This window comes from Muscardinus avellanarius (assembly GCF_963383645.1).
Source record: "Muscardinus avellanarius genome assembly, chromosome: 8".
Taxonomy (NCBI): Eukaryota; Metazoa; Chordata; class Mammalia; order Rodentia; family Gliridae; genus Muscardinus; species Muscardinus avellanarius.
In genome coordinates, this window is record NC_137794.1 from 95,730,252 (window position 1) to 95,753,105 (window position 22,854).

The following is a 22,854-nucleotide window of genomic DNA, read 5'->3' on the forward strand; positions in this document are numbered from 1 at the left end:
GAGTTCAGATTTGTGGGAGGCAGGTGAATAAGTATCACCGGCCTAAGCAACCAAAAATTCCCCCCTGAAAAGTAGCTTGGGTTAAATGTCAGAATTTATGGGAGAGGGAATAATAAGGCTTTTAGAAAACATACCTTTCTTCTATGCAAAATAAAACAAAACAAAATTTCATTGAATCTAAAGTATTTAATATACCTAGAGAATTGGCATCACCACCACATAACAGCGCCCCAACTAGTGGAGTTCAAAACTTAGAGGAAACCTCATTAATTTAAAGAGTTGTTGTTGCCTCCAGGGAAGAAAAGAGACCTAAAGAAACCACAGGGCTGACCAAACAATTCTGATCTTGCAGTGAGTTGAGGGACTTTTCACCTTCTTTTCCTCCTTGATTTTAATATATTAAATTTAGGTTGGCTGATAAGCCTCAGACTCTGGAATAACCAAATGGTTAGTTTCTGGTCAATTTCTCTTAATGATTATCTTTCAAAACAGTGTGAGGGGTGTGTGTGTGTGTGAGAGAGAGAGAGAGAGAGAGAGAGAGAGAGAGAGAGAGAGAGAGAGAGAGAATTGAACTTATCTTGCTGTTGAAAAATAGAATTAGGTGACATGTCTTAGGTGCGGCTGCTGCTGCTGCTAAGAGGTTTTCAGCATTTGCTGGGACTCAACCATGCCTACAAAATGAAATAAATGACAGAAGGCCACCTAAGAATTTGCAAGAGGAAGTATTTTCTTAATATTGCTTAGCAAAAACATCTCTATAGGGGAAGGTAAGTGGGTTTACATAATCCAAGTAGCCTAGAAAATAGTAAATACTTCCGGTTGTTAAAATACGGTGACATCATTCTTAAGGTACTCGTTTCTTTCTTTAGAAAATTTAAGTCTCCATCCACAATTAAGAGGTAGGAAGAAGTATTTCCTGTGGGAGAAACTGGGACAACCCCACAGCTCTTCCTTGCATGTATGGCACAGTGGAAAACAAGAACTATTTTATTTTGTCATTTTTTTTTCAAGCTGGAAGGAAAAGGGGGAAAGGGCCAAAATAAGGACATTCTGAGAAGGCATTGCCTTTGAATGGAGGCGATTGCTGCCAAGAATCACATTAACTTACCATTTGATGATATGTGGGTTTTAAGAAGTGGGGATTCTCCTGCATTTCTAGAAGGGTGGGAGGGATTTTGCACAGGATTAGAAAAAGGAAGAGGGAGCCAAGATACAGCGAAACACAACTGAAAATTTAAGATTTTTTTTTATATTTACAATCTAGAAAGTTGAAAATCCGAGAAAGATACATAACCGTTAAGGTCTCCGCTCGAGATTCCCAGCGGGCCAGTCCAGGCATGGAAAATCATTTGGGGGACCACAATGGGAATCGGCATGGAAGACGCTTTTCTGCCTAAACGTTATGGTCACATTTTCCAGACGTGTTGTGATAGGAATCATTTCTAATTTTCTCACCTTGACGTTTCTCCTCAAATAAACCTGCAGGATAGGCTGAAATATTATTCATGTGATTCACGCCAGAGATAAGCAGGAGGATAATAATCAGGTTGGCAGGAGAAAGCCACAGGAGTGTTGGGTAGGCCACTGATGTCCCAGTGGACCAACTTGAAATGTGGAATAACTCTTTCTTTCGGTCATGGCTGTGTATGAAGAGGTTGGTGATCACACTGGTGTATCACCCTCCCTCGGCTCAGTTTCTTTGGCTTTTCTGTATTGTAAATTCACATGGCCATACTTCGGTATTATTTATGGTAACCAAGGGCTTTTAAATGTTCCCCTAGCAAAGTAAAACTGACACAGTGTTAAGCTATCCAACTCCAATTTGATAGCTCTCTATTACTGTTCTCTGTGTCCTGGTACCTCACTGGATTTATTTTCCTTTTTTAATCATTTAAGCATCTCCGTCCTCCTCACTTTATATTATTTCTGATCTATGGAACTTGCCCATTTGGTTTTGCTCTACCAGTTACATCTCAGTTTAGACGATAAGTTCTGCCCTGTTTCTTCATATTTCTGTTTTCTTAAAAATGCTCTATTCGAATATTTTCCCAGATGCATGCCACATCTCCTTTGTACTTTAAAATTTTTTATTAATTTATCTTTAATAATGCTGTAATATATGCTTACAGAATATTTCCAAAACATTTTAAATAAAACTTAGATCATTCGTGATTGTTTAGGCAAAGGAATTCACCATGAACATTGTAGTGTATTCCTTGTAGGCTGCTTTATGAATAAGATCTACAAAAGTAAATGTGATAAGTATCTTTTAATGTCTAAATAAAAAATACAAGTATTTTACTTAATAGATTTTAATGGCTGTGTAATATTCCATTGAGTGGATATATCTTAGTTTAAAACCTATTCTTGATTATAGATAAAGATTTTTGAAAATTATTTTTCCATTGTGAGTGGCATTAGGGAAAATATCTTTACCCAGCTGAGGGAGGGATGTGTTTTGTCTTGTGTTTGCCTTTTTATTTAGACTGATTATTACTTCCTCAACATAGATTGTCTGAAGTTGAATTATAGACCTTGGAAGAGGGCCTGGGGCTCTTGGTCATACAGTCAATTTGCTTTTATTTATTTATTATTTTTTTGGTGGTACTGGGGTTCCTGGAAGCCCTACTACCTCTGGGCTACACTCCCAGACCTATTTTTATACTTTTTAATTTGGAAACAGGGTCTCTTAAGCCAGCGCGGCTGGCTTTGAACCTGCGCGATCCTCCTGTCTCCGCCTCCCAAGCGTGGGGATTACAAGCGTGTGCCACCACGCCCGGCTCTCAATTTGCTTTTAAAACAGTGGTTGTGGCATATTTTGTGTCCAGTGCTCACGAATACTTGCTTTTCGCCTCTTTCTTTTTATCATGGAGCGTTCTTATTTTAAAAGAAGTCGCTAGTTTGGTGCGTGAAATGGTTTTTCATGTGACGGTCACTGTTAGCCAGTGCGGGTGCATCATTTCCGTGTATGTGTTGGTTATTATCAACCTCTATTCCCTAATTCTTCCACTCCGTCTCTACCTTCCCGTTCTCTTGTGCCCCGCACTGCTAATTTCCATTGCTCACCCTTGCTCCCTTCTGCTCGCCTTCCCTCCCCTCGAAGTTACTTTCGTCTTCTCTTTTGTCTAGTGTCCAGTAACGTGTGGGGCACTGGGACCCGAATTGCATTTTAAGTTCATTTTTATGAGTCGTTCCCAGCAGGCATCGTCAAAGCCCCAAGTTCTCTTTTTGTCCCCCACTGTGAAAAACTGATTGGCAGCTGGTGACGGGCAGGGTTCTGGTGCTTGGCACTCACAGGAAGCCCTGCGGGAGGTGCCCAGAGCCCTGGCGGGTGAAGTGTGGCCAAGCCAGCACAAGGTGGGGGACCAGATGTCGCCCGATTATGTTCCATTGAAATCCAAACAAAGCCCCAGATTCAGGATCATTTCCTTGAGACTCCCCAGTTGGGGACTGGACCGCTTCCAGAATCTTGCAACAGCTGGTCTCCCCGGGGTGGGATTTATGTGCCTTGCAGAAAACTTTACCTGTGCATTATGGATTGCTTTCTGCAAAGCCATCAAACAGTATTTCGAAGACCCAAAGCATACTGCTCTCTGCTGAAAATAAAAAGATGCTATATATCACTGAACACACCAGCCATCTTATTACAGGTTTGGGAACTCGGAGAGACGTGTCTTCCTTTTTATTTATACCAACCATGTTAACCTTGAGGCTGTGCTCGGAAGCTCGAAGGTTTGCAGCAACAATGCTCCCCTCTTGTTAGGAGACCGAGCCCACTCTTTGGGAATAAATTACATTATAAAATGAGCTTTCAAGGGAGACCAGCAGATGAGAAACCATGCTTGTTTCTCATACCCAGTTCATGTTGGGAAATCTGAGAGTCCTTCCAAATCGCATTACTTATTATCACCCAGGTCATTAGCATTTGTGCCCGTCCGCTTGCCTTGCGCCTCCGAAGGAAGAGGAACCAGAGCCCCACAGTTTCATTTTCTGTATAACAAGGAAGGTAAACAAAACAATAAATAAAAATTGCCCCTTGCCACTTCTAAAGCTACTATAGTTGGTTGTGCTGGGCTGGGGGGAGAGGGTTAATTTGAAGGAAACTATCATTTAAAAATAATAATAATAGTCATGAAAGCGCTTCTGTTCGTGCACTACTTGGCTAACGGTGTATTCCTGATGTCCACCTAGCAGCTGTGTTTTATGCACTGCCTTCTAGCTGGAGGCTCCTACCCCTGATAAGCCCTCAGGATCTCCCTCCTCTCTCTCCTTCCCCCTCTCCCTCCCTCTGGCTGCCTAGTGGTCCTAAACCCAGATTCTCAGACCTCACAGTGAGATTTTGGAGCTAACCCTCTCCATTAGAAACAAACAAAATAAATTGTTTCCATTCCCCAAAGGAATGTGCTAAAGCCTCTTTCCTCTTTAACATGGATGCAATTTAAGTTTGGCAAGAACAAAACACAATATACCTCATTCTGAGGAGAAATATTTCTGAGGGTGACCCTGACAAAAACGAGGCATCCCCTAGTCCTCTGCGAGAGCATAAAATGACACAGTCACCCACTCATTACTTCTGTACCCACAGTGTGTCTGCAGGATTCTCATATATCCCTGAGTTCTACAAAAATATGCTCTAACCACCTTCCACCATTTGAAAACCCTGTGTGTGTGTTCCTCCTGGCTGTCCTTAAGAAGCTGGGCCTTACAATGTGCAGTTCATTTGTTTTATTAATATTGAGCCTTTGCCACGCCAGAGGCACTAAATATCACTTAGTGGCATTTCTCTTTGTTACTCTGATTTAGAATCCTGCTTCTCTGTAACGTTCCAGTTCCATCCGCAATGAATTAAAAGGAAACGAGAATAAGGAGACGGTGTATCCACTGCAGGTGTTAAACAGAAATCCCCTGAGATGATCTGTGAAGAATTAATCAAGGGTACTGCAATGTCTGCTTAAAATTTTCTTTTTGTTTTTTTCTAAGAGTGGAGATCTTAGGTGTGTGTACATGCACACACACGTACACACCACACCACCACGTACTTGTAATGGTGAATATATTAATTTACTTCATGATTCTGGGCATCATTTCACAATATACACCTATATCAAGACATCGAGTTATATGCTTTAAATATATTAAGTTCCTGTTTATCAATTATACCTCAGTTAAGATGAAAAAAATTAAAAAAGGGCCAGAGCAGTAGTATGACCGACCGCCAATTTAAGCAGAGCTGAAAGAACCCAGCCTCAAGGAACGTGCCAAGGAGTCAGAAAAGTCAAGGCCCCTAGTCAGCGCCCCGCCTTTCTTCTTTCCTTCTTTTTGCTGTCCTTGCCTGCGTTTGTAACACTGGTCTTGCACGAGGATCTGAAGGAGTCCAGCTTCTTCACTGAAAGTCTAAAAGCCATGTCAGCTTCCTCTGGATGGATGCAGTGGCCACGAGGACCAGACCCAGAGGAAAGGCCCTGGGACCACTGGAGAAGGGCTGGAAGGATGGCTGGATACCCTCAATGCACCCCAGCTTCTCCTAGTCATCCTTTGGCCGTAGTCACACATTTTATCAAAATGTCTATTGAATCTATTTACTCCTGGCCTCTTCCACTTTGACAGCCCACATGCCCCCTCTGCCCTCACCACACAGCTTCTCTGGGATCCTCAGCTGCCTTTATTGCTAGCCTCAGAATTCCAGAAACTGGCTGGTATTCTTAATGCATCTGTGTCATGACATCTTTCATTCGATACCTTTCAAATAGTCTTTCTCTCATCCTTCTTTCCTTTATCCTCTCTGATTCTTGAATCTGAAAGATTCTCCAAGCTCCACATTACCTCCGACCTCCCCTTTTCTGCTGTTCTTGAGTGGCTTCCAGCTGGGGCAAGGGGTGAATGGAAGACCAGAGTGGATCAACTGTGTGTGGGGTGGAGGGCATAGGGTATTGAACTCAGGGACACTCTGCCCCACCCCCCTTTGGATTACTTTTTTTTTTTTTGCAGAACTGGGGGTTGAACCCGGGGCATTCTACCTCTGAGCTACACTTCCAGCCCTATTTTATTTTTATTCTTTATTTGGAAATAGAGTCACACTAAGTTGTGGAGGGCCTCGCTCAATACCTGAGACTGGCTGTGAAACTGTGATCCTCCTGTCTCAGCCTTCCAAGTACTGGGATTACAAGCATGTGACACCATGCCTGGCCATTTACTTTTTGTTTCAAGACAGAATCTCACAAGTTGCTGAAAGTCTCACTACATTGCTAAGGCTATCCTTGAACTTATGATCCTCCTGTCTCTGCCTCTCAAGTACTGGGATTACAGGTGTGCACCGCCATGCCTAGCTGACTGATAGTTCTTGAAGGTGCAATCTCTACCAAGGAGGAAACCTCCTCGTGAAGAGAAGCATTCCACTCATCACTACCTACACTGGGGGCTTATCTATTTACCTAAATTGTCTCAAAATGGGGACCTGATTCCTAAGGATCATCAAAAGTAGGCATGGGGAAGAGTCCATGGCTGTTTAAACTTACCAATAAAAAAAGAAAAGAAAAGAAGTATCTCAAAATACACAATTCTATGGGCATGGTGATGAATGCCTGTAATCCCAGTACTTGGGATGTTGAGAAAGGAGGATCACAGGGTTTTTTTGAGATTAGATAGATGATAGATAATAGATGAGAGAGAGAGAGAGAGAGAGAGAGAGAGAGAGAGAGAGAGAATGTAGCTCAGAGGTAGAATGCCCCTAGATTCAATCCCTGTTATCCCCCCCTACACACACACTATTAGTCTGAGCAAAAATGACAGAACACAAGGTCATAAAGAGCAGTTGAACTAAAGGTTGGAAGAGTGGCCTGTGATGGAACTCAAAGCTGATTCCTTGACCTTCTCTGTGCAGCTGGCCTTGTCTCTTGAGCTTCAAGTCCACAGTGACTACAGAGGATGCTCTAGCCTGTGTCTTATTCAACTGAATAAGGTGTTGAGTGGCTGCAAAAGCTAACGTGTTTTAAAGAGCACAAAGTGTCATCTATGCCTTGGTAATATAAAACCCAATTACACGTCAAGGCGTCTTATTAGCCATGCATGACCATCTAGCCCCTAAACTAGGAAATGTTACCATGTAATGGCCAGATTTTGGTCTCCTAAAAGCACTAAGTCCCCCATAAACCGGATGTCAACAAACTCATATCCTTGAGGTGCAATCGGGAGTTGTCAGAATCAGTTCATCATAGGTTGGATTTCACAGGGAGAGGCTCAGACTGCCTGCTCACTTGTTTGGCATTAACCATGTTTGGTGGATACTGTGATATGCTGTGCAAGATCTCTCTGCTGCAAGCTTCTACCCTCTGCTCTGAGCCTCCTTGAGGAACAGCCGTCATCTGCAAGGAGCTGCCTTGCTAGAGGGCAGGCGCCTTTTCTGTGGCAGCCCATATCCAATTACTGGCCCACACTGGGGTATAAAAATCTGCCCTGCTCTTCCCAGTCTGGGGCCATTCTGCCTCCAGCTCCTGGCAAGGTCAGCTAGGGCCTTTGCTGAGGCCCATCAGAGACCCACTTCTTCCTGGATGGATCATACTTTCTCCACTCGCAAAGTGTCGATCCTCAGTTCATTCTCTACGAAACTTTTGTATGCTAATTTTTATCTCAGAGTCATTCTGCTTCCCGGGGAATCTAAGGTTCAAAAGTATGGTGGTCTGGGTAGCTAGAGCCAAAAGGCGACACAAATCCAAAATGTAATACTCATTTATAAGGCAGACATGAGAATCACTGAAATAAAGAAGACAAAATCATGTTGAAAAGGGTGTGGAGCAAGTGAAAACCTCACGCACTGCTGGAGGGAGGGCAGATCAATACGGTTAATTTGGGAAACTCTTGGACACTATCTACTAAAGCCAAATATCTGGGGACACATCCAGTGGCCCAGCAATTCCTGTGCCCTGCATATGCCTGAGAAAAATGCAAATGTATTCACCAAAAGAAGAATGAAAGAATGGATATAGCATTTTTCCTAAATGTGCTAAACACTAAACTAGAAAGAGCTTCAGTGTCGTTGATAGCAGAATGAATGAGGGAATGAATGGGTGAATGAGTGGATGGATGGGTGATAGATGGGTGGATGATAGATGGATGGTGTTGTATTAGTGCAGTCATACTCTTCCACATGGAGGATGGAAATCTACAACTCTACACTGCAACAGGGATGAGTCTCAAACATAATGTTGAACAAAAGCAGCAAGATGCAAAAAATATGTATTGTGTGGCTTCACTTATATAAGTTTTAATATCAGACAAAACTGATTTTTGATATTTGATATCAGACTCATGGTTCACATTTGGTGGGATTGGTGTGACAAGAAAGGTCTGAGGGGGATATTCTGGGGAATTGTAAGACTGTTTCTCCATCCACTTGTGCGTTCAAAAAGTGAGTTCACTTGGTGAAGATTACCTTATCTGTGTACTTATTGTTTGTCCACTTTTCTGTATATATGTTATGCTTAAACTGAAAGTTTGCACAGCAAGGGAAGGAAGAAGGAAAGTCAAATATAAACACTAGGTACAAACCTGTATCATCAAGATGTAGACACAGACTGGTCATGGTGGCAATCCCAGTACTTAGGAGGCTGAGACAGGAGGATCCCAGGTTTGGGACCAGCCTTGGCAATTTAGCAAGGCCCTCAGCAACTTAGTAAAACTCTATTTTGAAATCAAAATAAATAAAAAGGGCTGAGGGTATAGCTCAGAGGCCAATTATCCCTGGGTTCAATCCCCAGTACCACACACAAAAGCAAAATTAAATTAATTTTAAAAGATGTCGACACGCATTCCCAGGACTTGGACAGGAACCCTACTGTCCAGCGCTGCGGGCTTTTCAATGAGGAGCCTGGTGACCAGAGGGCAGCTGGCTCAGAGCCACGTAGCCAACCAGTAGTGAGTGACTTCCTGCTCCCTCCTCTCCCCACCTCCACACACTGCCCAGAGTCCTGTAGCCATCCCAGTCCCCTTTCATCTTGGCCTAATACTGACGATATGATCATTAGAGAAGACTAAGCAATGCCTGGAGTGCAGGGAACTATAGCTTGGCCCAGGGTCACAGAGATTCTATCCATTTGCCCCAGGCCCTTTTCAACCCATCACTTACTCTGCCCATCCACACTTCTGTAACAATTGACATTACTTTGTGTTGGAAGTCTGTCATTTTCTGTTTGTAAAATAAAATATTAGAAAGAAAAAGTTTTGAATTGTGATCTAAATTGTCTCTTTCTCCCTTGACTGTCTCTTGTATAGCTTGTAGTTTAAAGACTTTTTTGACTATATTATCTTCTACCATAGAATTACTCTTAAATAGAGCTAAGTTACCTCTGCTTTATGCATTTAAGATAGTGCTTCTTTAAGAGCTTAAATATTAATAGGTGGTAGAGGTGACCTTGAAGTTTAAAACTAAAATACATTCCTTACGCCGGGCGTGGTGGCGCACACTTGTAATCCCCGCACTTGGGAGGCTGAGACAGGAGGATCATGCAGGTTCAAAGCCAGCCTCAGCTGGCTTAAGGGACCCTGTCTCCAAATAAATTATAAAATAAGTCTGGGAGTGTAGCCCAGAGGTAGAGGGCCCCTGGGTTCCATCCCCAGTACCAAAATAAATAAATAAATAAATAAAATACATTCCTTAAGTATGTGACTACATGTATGTGCATTTGGGTGTGTGCATTGGTGTGTGCTTCGTGTGTTCAACATGTGCTTACTTGTATGTGTTTGCATGTATGTACATGGGTGTGTGTTTATGCATATATTTACATGTATATACATGGATGTGTGTCTGTATACATGCATATGTGTGCACTTGTAACTGTTTGCATGGGTGTATGCCTATGTTTGTTAGGATGTATAGTGTATGTGTGTTTTTGTGTGTGCATGAGTGTGCATATGTTTCCATGTGCTGTGCTTGTGTGTTTTTGCATGAACAAAGTGCTTGCATGTATATATGCTTACATGTGTGTGCATGCATGTGTGTGCATGGCTGAGTATGACCGTACATGTTTGCATGGATGTATATATGCAGGGTTGTGTGTGTGCTTGCATGGGTGTCCACATACATAGGTGTGTGCTTGTGTACATGTCTGCATGACTGGGTGTGCACGTGGTCTTTTAATATGATGCCATTTACCGGGTGCATGTCATTCTCTTGAGACGCGTGGCTCTCTGCTTTAGATTATACTCAGACTAGTCCAAACCCCTCTGAACTAATCCTAATCAACTTGGGAGCCACCACACTCAGGCATGAGGCTGTCAAATGTGAGTGTTTGCAGATGTCGGTGCATGGAAGGCAGGAATCCTGGAGGACAGATCAAGGCTTAGTCACTGAAAAAATACATGCCAGTGCATCCCAGCTCCAGAGTACCCTCACAGCCCAGAAGAGAACCTTGTCATGACAGCAAATCAATAACCTCTTGGAGATGATTGGTTTCTGAAATGGCCCTGATTAATTATGTCTGTGCACACTGGGCAACCATGCTTTGCTCCAGATTAACCTAATGCTTTTTGCATGAAGCAGGATTATAACTGGTTCTCATAAGTCAAATCTGACATTTCAAATCAGGCTTTAAAGGTTCGGGTTATAGATTTTATAATGTCTCCATGTCAAACCTAATTGCTCTTATTGCTGCTAGTAGACATTTGCCAATCAATCAAAACAGCATTTATTTTATCGTAAGCAAGACGAAATTAAAACCATTTGAAATCATTGTATTTGAAGACTCAGTGAAGAGGCATCTTTAGAATCATCCAAATTTGCTTCTACACTGTGATGGAGAACTGTGATGACATTATAAAAATCGATGGAAATGTGTTACTACTTTCACTTCAAAAACTTGATGCCTCTACATATTTTGTGAATATGCAGCTTTAATTTGGTGACTTCTTCCCATATGAATATGATCTTGGACAAAATAGCTCCCTTCCTTTCTATAATGGAAAGTTATAATGTTTGTATCTTAAAGATAAATTTATTTTAAATTGACTTATATATTACATTCTGGAACTTATTTTTTATTCCCTTTAAATAACAAAGGTGAGATTTCTTTTCATAGTAAAAGCTACTAGAAAAACAAAATTTGTATAAGGGAAAGTCAGACTGTTCCTTCAATGAGGGCTAAGCATATCGTTGTCAATTTTGTTTGTTCCTTCTCCCCAAAGTTATCAGGGTCACCTTCTATTGAGCTAACTATAGCCTGCATTGTGTGCTCTATTTTGAAGCCATTAATATAGCTAGAGATAGATATAAAATCACTGAGTGTCATCGTGTAAGTATGTAATGGGAACACAAATAAATTTACAATATGGAATGGTCAAGATAGCCTATCTTTATTTTGAGGTAACAAAGTTTATTCTGAGGTAACAGATTAGCCTGCACCTTGTTCACACATAGACTGCTACCATCTTGTGGCTCCATGATGACTCTGGCAGAGAGGAGAGAGAGTGAACTCATGTTATCACTGTCAAATGCTTTGGGCTAAAAAGATCCACATCGCTTCTCTTAATATTAGGCCCCTTTGGTCAGATCTATACCACTCTGTAGCCCCATCTAGCTGCAGAGATACAAAGAAATATGTCAGGCATAGTGATTTTGGTGCACAACTGTAATCCCAGCTATTTGGGAGACTGAGGCATAAGGATCCCAAGTTTGAAGCCAGTCTGAGCAACTTAGACTAAGCAAGACCCTTTCTCAAAATAAAAAGGTTGTTGGGTTGTAGCCCAGTAGTAGAGTGCCCCTGGTTTCATTACAAATGTCATAGAAAGTGCTTCTCTGTGATAGTGGCTTGGTGTTACTCTCTCTCTCTCTCCTTCTCTACTTATGTGAGGCCCTCAGTACCCAGAGGATTTGCCCTCCAATATGAGCATAAATATGGGCTTGATATTTGAATGCAAAGACCATTCAACCTTCTCTCCCTGGACTCTGAACAACCTGAATGGTGGAGGGCGGAGAAGGGCTCTTGGCTCCTTCCCTCAGCCACAGCCACGAGAGGGAGAACTAACCTTCCACAGTGCGATCCTCAACTGGCCATTCTCCAGCCTCCTGTCCTCCCAGGGTCCAGAGGCAACAGAGCCTCAAGTTAAAGGGGTGAGCTCAGAAGTCGAACCGCCCAGGACTGAGCACAAATCCACCTTCCAGTTGGATAAATGTAAGCAATTATTTTCAACCTCATTGCGCCTCATTTTCTACAAGATGGAATGTATGATGACGGTGATAAAAATAATAATAATAAAATATACTTTAAGGGACTATTTTTAAAATTAGATGGGTTTTAATCCACATAAAGTACTTAGTATAGTTCATGCTGTGCACTAAAGAGATTTCACAAAATAACCTCAGTCATTATTTGCACGTATCTTGCAAGCCTCTTTTAATATAGGATCTCAGACATGGAACTTTAATGAATGCATTAGATCTTTTCAAAAGCGAGAGACGTCATATTTGTATTAGGCTCATAGACAGCCATTCCTAAGAACAGAAGTCCGCTGGGGCAAGAAACTTTGCTCTGGGACCTATTTTAAGTACTTACAATAGTGCTGTGCAACAAAATACGAATCCAGTGAGTACAGTACTTTGAATGAATGAATGAATGAGCCAATGGGTGTAGGAAGCAATGGATCTCAGTAAAATTACAGATTTCAGAGTCACATGGATTCGAAGTCAAACACAGACCGCACCATTTACAAGTTCTGCACTCCCTGGGCGAGTTCCTACCTGTTTCTCTGTGTTTTTTTGTTTTGTTTTTATGTATAGAACGAAGGTGCAAATAACTACTGCATAAGAAATGTTGTGAGAATTAATGATAACAACAGTGGAAAACATCTACTGTAAAAATCAGCATATATTAGTTCAGTAAATGACAGCTAGCTTTACTTATTTCAGATTTATTTGCATTAATTAATAAAAGGAGAAGCATAGTAAACACAGAGGGATGAAAAAATCCCATTTCTGTGTATACCTGTCAAACAAACTACCTTTTTTTTTTTTTTCCCCAGTGAGGAGACTGGGGCAGACTAGCTTTCCTTTTATTCTTTCCCCCATGTTAGGTTCAGCATTTTGACACTTTTTAAAGTAAAGGTGGGGAGCAAATGGGGGGAGGTTGTAGGTGAGGAGCTGAGAAAGGTCAGTAAGGCCTGGAGAAAGGCCTGGGGTCCATCCTGGCTGAAAGCCCTGAGGGGAGGGACTGGCAGACAGTTCCCTCTCTCTCTACTCCATTCTCTCTTAATACCAAAATGTGTTTCACTTGCCTCTGTGTACCTTAAACTCCATGCCAAAAGGTGAGCCTGTGGAGGAAGCAGAGCTTGGCAAAGTGCACGCAAGTGTTTTCCACCATTTGGCTTATGCAACCTCAGCCTCGCTGAGGTGGTGCGAGAGCAATGTCAGTAAGGGAATCTGCTGTGCCTTTATACACCTGTACTACTTCTTTCCTCATGAATGAATGCCTTCCTGTACACTTCGGTCTGCCTGGTAAGTAAACCCACACTTAAAAACCCAGAGAAATCGCTCCTGATGCACCCAGGCAGAGCAGATCACTGCAGCCCTTACACTATCTGGCAGCTGCCGACCTCCTCATACCTTTGTTTGTGTGAAGGAAGTGGCCGGAGGTGCTGTTCTGTGAGAACTACAAATGCTAATTGTGAAATGTGCCTGGAGGAAGTAAACATAAGGTCACTTAAAAATCACTGCTATAAGCCGGGAGTGGTGGCACACACTTGTAATCCCAGCACTCTGGAGGCTGAGAACAGAGGATTGTGGTTCGCGAACAGCCTCAGCTACTTAGTGAGGCCCTCTGCAACTCAGTGAGACACGGTTTCAAAACAAAGAATAAAAAATAGGGCAGGGGGTATAGCTCGGAGGTCATATGCCCCTGGATTTCATCCCCAGACCTGCAAAAAAAAAAAAAAAAAAAAAAATCACTGCTATAGCCAGATATGGTGTCACACGCCTATAATCCCAGTACTTTGAGGACAGCCTCAGCTACTTAGCAAGACTCTTAGCAACATAATGAGACCCTGTTTCAAAACAAAACAAAACTAAAAGGGCTGGGGGTATAGCTTGGAGGTAGAATGCCCTTGGGTTCAATCCCCAGTACCACAAAATAAATAAAAATAAAAATTGCTGCTCTTATATATTTTATAGCACAGCATAGGCCCTCTCTGCCTTGCCACTCACTAAAAGAATTCTTTAATTGGTCCACGGGTTGCTGGACTGAAAGATAGACGATGCACATCGCAAGGGCAGCTCTCAATGATGCCTCAGCCCCTCAGCCCCACGGCACCTCACGGATGCCCTCAGGAAGAGATTCAGCAAGAGGTAATAACTGCCCTCCAGTCATAATAAAAATACTCTTTTAATACAAAATAACAGCCCAGCAAACCGCATCACTGTCCTAGTGTAATGGTTTCTGTGATGCACAGTTTGCTCTTATTTGCAAAGATATGGATGTCTTTGTTTAATGTGTGACACTATCTCGTTTATTTGGGTCTCATTATTAAAAACATCGCCTCATGGCTTTGGGGGCTAATGTTAGAACAGCAGGGATCCCAAGTTTTGTTCTTGGGCTATAATGAGGTTTGGAAGTGCCTGGGACATATGCTGCCTCTATCAGAACCTAAGTGTTGGATCCTGGGTCATAGTTTCTAACCTCATTTCAAACAAGAGGTTGCTCTTGTGTAGGGCACCTTGTCCTGACATGACTACCAGCAGGAGCAGATGCCTGGCACCACGCCAAAAGGGCACAGTCAGGAGGGTTCTGGAAGTTTCTAGAAGAGAGTCTATGTCATATTTACAGACATCACCAGACTAAAGCTATCACCTCAGAGCCTTTAGGGATTCTGGGAAAATGGAAAATATTGTGGTTGAGACTGGCAGTTCTCTATCACTCAAAACACTAACATGTCTCCACTGGAAGGGACTGGCTATATACATCCATAATTTTTTTTGGTACTGGGTGTTGAACTCAGGAGTCTTCTACCTCTGAACTATACTTCCAACTGCCCACTCTTTTTAAATTTGTTTTGTTTTGAAACAGTAAGTTTTAAGTTCTTTAGATTCTCACTAAGTTACTGAGGCTGTCCTCAAACGTGCAATCCTCCTGTCTCAGCTTTCCAAATAGAATTATAGGCATTATAATCCCCCACCACCTGAAGGGCACATTGTAATTTTATATCATATTGGGGTACAGATTATCAGAAAAATAGATGCACACAACACTTGGTGCCCTCTCTACCAGATTTACCCCCCTTTCTTCTGCTCCCACATGTCTTCGAGATTTAAATTGATAATTTTATATACGTTAATAGAATTGTTTCAATGGTTGCATTCTTTATGACTTTATTATCCCATTTCTTATTCCCCCCTCAGTCACTCCCCTGGAGTCTCTGCTTATCTATTTGATGTTGCCCTTATTTCTTGTTTAATATCTCTCTAGCTTCCACATATAAGAGAGAACATACATCTACTTGCTTTTTGAGACTGGCTATACTCCGTATACTATTCTTGAGCTCCATTAATTTTTCTGAAAATGGTGTGATTTTGTTCTACTTTATTGCTGAGTAAAATTTTATTGTGTATATATACCAAAGTTTTATGCTCCATTCATCCATTGATGGATGCCTAGGCTGGTTATGTAATTCAGCTTTTGCAAATTATGTTGCTGTACACATGGGTATTCGAGTATCATTATAATATTCTGATTTCATCTAATTTGGGAGCGGCAAATTTTGAGCTGACCAATTAGTAGAATTAATAATAGCAGCTTAAGGATAAACCACTGATCAGATTTTCAGGTATAAAAGTTTAGGTTTGTGACTGAGCCTATTCACTTTTGTTTCCCAGCTACATAGGATGTAATTTCTGTTCCCTAGAAGAGGAGAAATACCACACCAACTAATTCTGAATTAACAGTTGTCCCAGGGGAAGATCCAGCCACCTTCTGCACAGGCCCCGCCCCACACTGTCTTTTCCTGTACTCCTCCAATACTGGACTTGTCTGAGAGCCCAGAAATCCACAGAGATTGGAAATAGCCAGTGTTTTGTGATTTCCCATTTCTCTGATGTCACTCCCTCTATTCCTTTACATCATATTTTGCTAATGCAACAGCCTTTATTTTATTTTATTTTATTTGGTGGTACTGGGGTTCCTGGAAGCCCTTATACCTCCGGGCTACACTCCCAGACCTATTTTTACATTTTTATTTGGAAACAGGGTCTCTTACACCAGTGCGGCTGGCTTCGAACCTGCATGATCCTCCTGTCTCTGCCTCCCAAGCGCGGGGGTTACAAGCGTGCGCCACCACGCCCGGCAACAGCCTTTATTTTAAAATCTGGGCATTCCATCTTCCTTTAACTTCCAAATACAATTTTCTCATTTTTAATAGACAACTAAGAGAAAAAATAAAACAAACAAACAAAAAAAGAAAGCATTCAGGTTACAATCTGGAGTGCATGCCTTTTTGTATCCTAGGGAGGTTTTCCATATTATTCGCAGTTAAGCCGAGCTATAAACTTGCTGGTTCTCATAGGGACTCTCCCTCACCCCATCCTCCTAGGCAAGGTCAGTCCCATCTCCAGTCATCCCTGCAGCCTAGAAGCTCAAGAGGATGCAGGTACATGCCAATGCACACACACACACACACACACACACACACACACACACATGAAACATCTATTCATAAATTAAATAATCTAGTAATTAGAAGGTATAATGCAACTTATCAATAATTTATTCCCATGTATCTCAGTGTATAGGTTGTGTAGTGATGTTGGTTAGCTTTCCCTTACTGTAGCAATTATTTGAAATAATCAACTGGTAAAGAGAAAAGGTTTATTTGGACTCAGAGTTTGGGAGGTCCAGTCCTTGACTGGCTCTGTGGTGAGGGACTACATCATGGCAGGAGAGTGTGGTAGGACAATGCTGCTGCGCTCAGGCTAGGAAATGAAGGAAAGAGGAGACTGGGGCCCACAGGCCAATGACCTGTGGACCACCCACGAGGTCCCACTCTTAACAGTTCCTACTCCTTCCAATAGCACGAAGCTGTGCCTTTCACATTCGGGCCTTGGGAGACATCCAAGACCTAATGATCTCTGTAGCTCAAGCACTGTGCAAGATAAGTTGTGAGGCACAGAGGTCTCACCTTGAATAATTGCAGACCACAGAGTGAGGAGGTCATTCCCTCTGAATTGTCTTCAGTCCTCTGATTCTGATTAGGAGACTGTCCTGTTTCATACTCTGTGTCTTTAGTGCCCCTCTCTTGATTACTGATACCCCTATTTAACCACTAAAACACAGACCTCAGAGTGAGATCCTTCATCATGCAAACATATCTAGTGAACGTTTAGAGTAATTCATTTTTGTCCTATTTGTTTTTGTGGCTATCTTCTCATTATGACAAGTGATATTCCATTCATGAGAGTTTCTATAGTTTACCCTTAAATATGTTCATTTAAGAAATGTGAATTGGATGAGAATTTTTAAACCAGGTAGCCTGTGTCAGGCCACACTGAGTTTTGGAGGCCCTATGCATTTTAAATTCATGGGTCCCTTCTTTCATTGAAACATACTGTTCTGTGACTGCTTGGTTGAAGAATGAATATAATTCTCAGCTCTAAAAGCTCTATCTTTTCTTGTGATGCAAAGAGAGATTCGGTCATTTTCACAGATCCCTGAAAGTATCGCAGGCCCTGTTGTCTGCTTTTCCTAATGTACAGGTCAGTCAGCTCTGGTAAGTAAAAAAGCAAAACTTAATAATGTTAGTTCTTCATGACAGAAGTTTGAAGAGCACTATTTTAATCCAATCCCTTCTTTTTACAAAGAATGATCCTACATTTCACAATGTGCAGGAACCTGCCTAGAGTCTTAGGGGAGGAGTGAGAGGGATGCAATGGGAACGAGATCCCAGAAGCCAGCTTGTCGATCTTTCTGCTGCTGGCTTCCTCTGAGCATCTTGTCCAAGCACATTGTTTCCTGTCCCATCTGCTTCAATCTTCACATTATAAGTAAATCATGGGACCTCCCACAATTCCATCTGCTCAGGTCTAATTGTTCTTTGTTAAGGTGACCCCACCTGTGGATCCCCTCTGCAGTAGGCCTTTGCCACGGAATGCTCATCAGGTCCTGCCAGCACTCTGTCTTCTCTGTCACAGGGAACCTGCCCGAGCCCCCATGAAGAAAAATACAGAGGATACAATAGACCAAGAAAGGTCTGGGCTTTCCTGTTTTGAGTGTTGTCCTCTAAGTACAGCTACTCAATCCCAACAACAATGGATGATAGAGGTTGGATATCATAGTATATCATATATCATAAGTAGTAGGATAACTACTTACACCATAGGCCAGTACTTTCTAGGAACTGTTTGTGTGGTAGCTTGAGTGTCAACTCCTCGGGCTGTCAGCCATTCATTATACTTCCAACTTAATATAAGTCAAACTCAGTAACTCAGCTGCTGGAGCATTTTCTATTGACAACAGTATTAATTCATTTGACTTTCTATAATATCTTTCCTTTTTAAAGGGAACCTGCCTGAGCTATTTCATTACAAATAGCTCAGGCAGGTTCCCTTTAAAAAGGAAAGATAATTATTCAGCTCACAGTTCTGGAGATTCAAAGGTATATACCAGTACCGGAGGCTCTGGGGAGGACCTCATGGCAGAGGTGTCACAGGCCAAAGTGAGAGTGGGAGGAAGAGATTACATCTTAATACAGGAAGCCAGAGAAGCTGGGGACCCCAAAGCCCTTCCAGGGGCATCCCTCCAGTGCCCTAAAGACCTCTCACTAGTCTCCACTTCTTAAAGGGCCAACACCACAGAGGACCAAGCCTTTCAAAACCGGAACCATGGGGACAAACCAGATCCAAACCAAGACAGCAGTGCACCACAAATAATAACCAATGCAGTTCTAAAGAGCCCCACTGGTGACTAGACTTCATCTCCTTTATCTACAGTGAATCGACATCTACCTGAGAATACTGTTGAATTTTGAATGGTACTTGTTTTTGAGGAAATAAATAATTATTTTTTAAAAATACCTTGATTGGTGCATAATTACACATCATGTTGAGGCTTAGTGTGATAAAAACATACAGCAGACAGTACCCCATGTATCTCCCTCCAGCTGAACCGCTCCCTCCACCTCCCCATTCATAATATTGATATTAGTGTTGTTAACTTCACAAATGTACACAGGATTCTTTGAACGTTTCTTTCATCGAGTCTCCCCTTCCCCCTCCCTTCTGTCCACCTTCAAGTCCCTTCCACTATCTTATATCCAATATCCACCATCCTACTGGTATCTTTCCTCATTGGTCTGAAGTCTCTTTGGGAAATAGGTTCTTGTGTCTGCTTCAAGCCATCTGTAACTATTGTCATACCATTAGAAGATTCTGACTTTATGCTAGCTGGTTTTATTACTTATTATTATTCAGTCAATAAGATGCCACAGGAAATAACACAGTTAGCAAATTTTGTTTTTTAGAGTGAAGAAGACATCTTTGAACATCGCTTCCTCTTGAGATGGCCCACATTCTACCTTGAATGTGTATCTCCTACTTTCTTAAATAAACCTCTGTCTGTGTTTAAAAAAAAAAAGGACATTTTGTTTATTTTGAGGGCCAATCAAAAAGTAGTTTTGGTCTATAGGGATTAGAATATACATGACCTTTAATCACACACTACTTCAGGTTTATTGATTCAAAAGTTATTCAACTCTGATGTACTTTATTTATTTTTATTTATTTATTTATTTTTGGTGGTACTGGGGTTCCTGGAAACCCTTCTCCGGGCTAAACTCCCAGACCTATTTTATATTTTTATTTGGAAACAGGGCCTCTTAAGCCAGAAAGGCTGGCTTCGAACCTGTGCAATCCTCCTGTCTCCGCCTCCCAAGCGCTGGAATTACAATCGTGCGCCACCACGCCCAGCCAACTCTGATATACTTTAAAAATATGATTTATCACAGAAAAAATTGCTTGTTATTGGGAGGCCAAGTCAAAACAGAACTTGTTTGGAATCCTCCCTTCAGACCTAGCAGCTCTGTGATCTTGAAAAGGATAATTAACCTTTCTGAGCCTTTTTTTTTTTTTTTTGGTCTCATCTTCAGAAGTGAGTTAGTAATACACACTTATGATGCTGTTTGGAAAATTAAGTCATCTCAAAAAATATTTATCAAGTTTCTCCTATGTGTCAGGATCTAGTCTAAGTGCTATAGATACCACGGTGACCAAAACAGAAGATTCTCGCTCTTGTACATTCGATAGTCTTAAATGGAACTCACTCCTTCTCTCCTGGTTCTTAAGTAGAGTGCTGTCTGGGAATGAATAGGAACTGAATTTCTTGTAACCATAGTTCTAAAATAATCATTCCTCTGTTGTAGATTTTAAGTTATAGATAAGCTGCTAAAAAGTTACTTAGAATTCAATAAGACCATGTATAAAATTTTATCATTTTTTAGTTCATAAAACTAGCTATTACCTTAGAGACAACATTTATATTTGCAATAAGCATTTGGCACTCTTTTTACTTTTGTTAGTCTATACTAGTTAAAAGTAAGCATGATTTGAATTTTAAGTGTTTAAAGGGAGAAATATGCATTGTTTTGTGCATGCAAATTCTAAATGATAAGCTATTGCCTGGATGCAAAAATAATCTTCCCTGGGATTTTTTTTTGGGGGGTGGGTTACTGGGGATTAAACCCAGGTGCATTTTACCTTTGAGCTATACCTCCAGCCAGATTTTATTCTTTATTTTGAAGCAGGGTCTCTCTAGGTTACTGAGGGTCTCGCTAAATTGCTGAGGCTATTCTCAAGCCTAAGATCCTCCTGTCTCAGCCTCCCAAGTGCAGGGATTATAGGTATGTGCCACCATGTTCAGCGTCCCCTGAGATTTGCCACCAGCCAGACTTGCACATATATATAGCTAGTCCTTAAAAAGATCTTTTGTCAGTAATTCTGATGTTGCTGATGAAGCAAGTAGCTTCTTTTTAGTGTTGATGATTACAGGGATTAATTATCTAGAAAAATTCTTTTTTCACATATATTTTCTTCCTGGCATCATCGATGTATACCTTAACCCTTCTAGATATAACATCTAATAATCAGCAAGCAGGATAGATAGGTAAAATAATAACAACTGGATAACAAAACATATTCAAGTTGTTTATTTGAATATAAATTTATAGAAAATGTCTTTATTTTCTACTCACTTTAGATCAATGAGTGAAGCAGAGTTTAGAATTTTTTAATATAAATGAGCCCAAAACAAAATCATTGTCAGTTATAATCCACACAGGCTACCAGAGTCAACATTGTCTTCAGTGTAGAGGTGAAATTTACAGGCTTTTTTGATTTCTATGTAAGATTTGGTAAGCTATGGCCATATTGTTAGCTATATTTTTAAATAATATGTTATGAAACTATTGATATAATCTCAAATTTTTGGTGAAATTCCAAGCCAAGGTCATCTGAGGTAACTGGATTCTAATGAAAAATCAATAAAATGGACATTTACAATGCATTTGTCTTGGTATTAGCACACAAAGTTGCCAGTGTTGGAAAGTAAATATATATGCATTTTGCATGGTTTCCTGCAGAGCTAATTATGCTGTTTCAAAGCAATAATAATAATAAAGAAAATAAAAGATGGAGAAATAGAAAGGTACCCAACTGTGGAATGGCTCACCTGACATCCTTAGAATGCCACTCTAATAGAATGAGTTGCCACTCAGACCAGTTATCAACAGGAGAATGGTGACACAAAAATGCCCACCATTTTGTTATTTCTTACGGAATCATTTCCTTTATTTTCACTATGAATATAAACAATGCATTGCCCCTAAGATGTTCACCTTGGTCTCCCCAACACATCTTTGACCCGCCAGCATCTCCCTGACACCTGGCTCCATTTTGCTAGAGTACTTATTAGAGTTTGAACATCATAAACATTCAATCTCCTGCCTTTTCTTTCACTATGCAAACCGTGCAGCAAGAACAAGACAGAGATTTTTTTTTTCATGGCTCTCCAGGAAATACTAACGGAAGTTCAGACCTGCTAACCTATCTTTACAGTCCTTCCATCTTTCTGCTCTTAAGAAAGTTGCCACTGTTGGAAAGTAAATATATATGTCAACCCAGTTTTATCAAAGAAGCTTTTGAACCGTTATGTCTGTCTCCAAATTTTAAGACCAGTAATATTTGGATATTTGGTGAATTTAAGGCTTTCCCTTCAGAAGGGATACATTCCATCTTTGTTTTGGTCCACTGTGTTTAGTTTGTAGAGTGGCCACCAGATTAAAAAACAAAAAAGTAGGTGGAACTGTTCCACTCAGATTTTGGGATTCTATATTCCAATATCATGTCTAAATCCATCCACGCACTTCTTGTACCAAGTGGCTCAACTTTTCTGGAAGTAAATATGGCATTGTTTCCCAAGCTGATGCTGTACACACATAGTTTGGAAGTATGTATCAATAGCCTTAAAATCTTCACAGCCTTTGACTCAAAGAACATAATTTAACATTCAGACATTCAAAAAGTCTTATAAAAGATGTTTATCACAACATTTCTAATAAATAAAATTTAAAACCTTTTGCTAACTAATCCCAAGGATATAAATTGGTTAAATAAATGTAGGCATATTCATATACTAGATTCTGGGCAGCTGTGGTCAGGTCTGGTATTGTAGAAGAATTTCTAAAATGGCATATCAGAAATTCTCATGCTATGATATTCTGATAAAAACCTAAAACAGAATTACATGCACAATCTAATCTTAACTACGTATAAATAATATGTATTAGAGGCAAAAAAATAGCGCACACACCAAAATGTTAACTAAGGTTATTTTTATT

At 41.0% G+C, this 22,854-nt stretch overlaps 1 protein-coding gene across 5 annotated transcripts in view; it reads left to right on the forward strand.

Moving 5' to 3' along the window:
* Window positions 1–22,854, forward strand: part of AIG1 (androgen induced 1) — a gene marked incomplete at both ends in the record, with an annotated part of 250,850 nt that overhangs the window by 188,056 nt on the left and 39,940 nt on the right. The window lies entirely within an intron of this gene.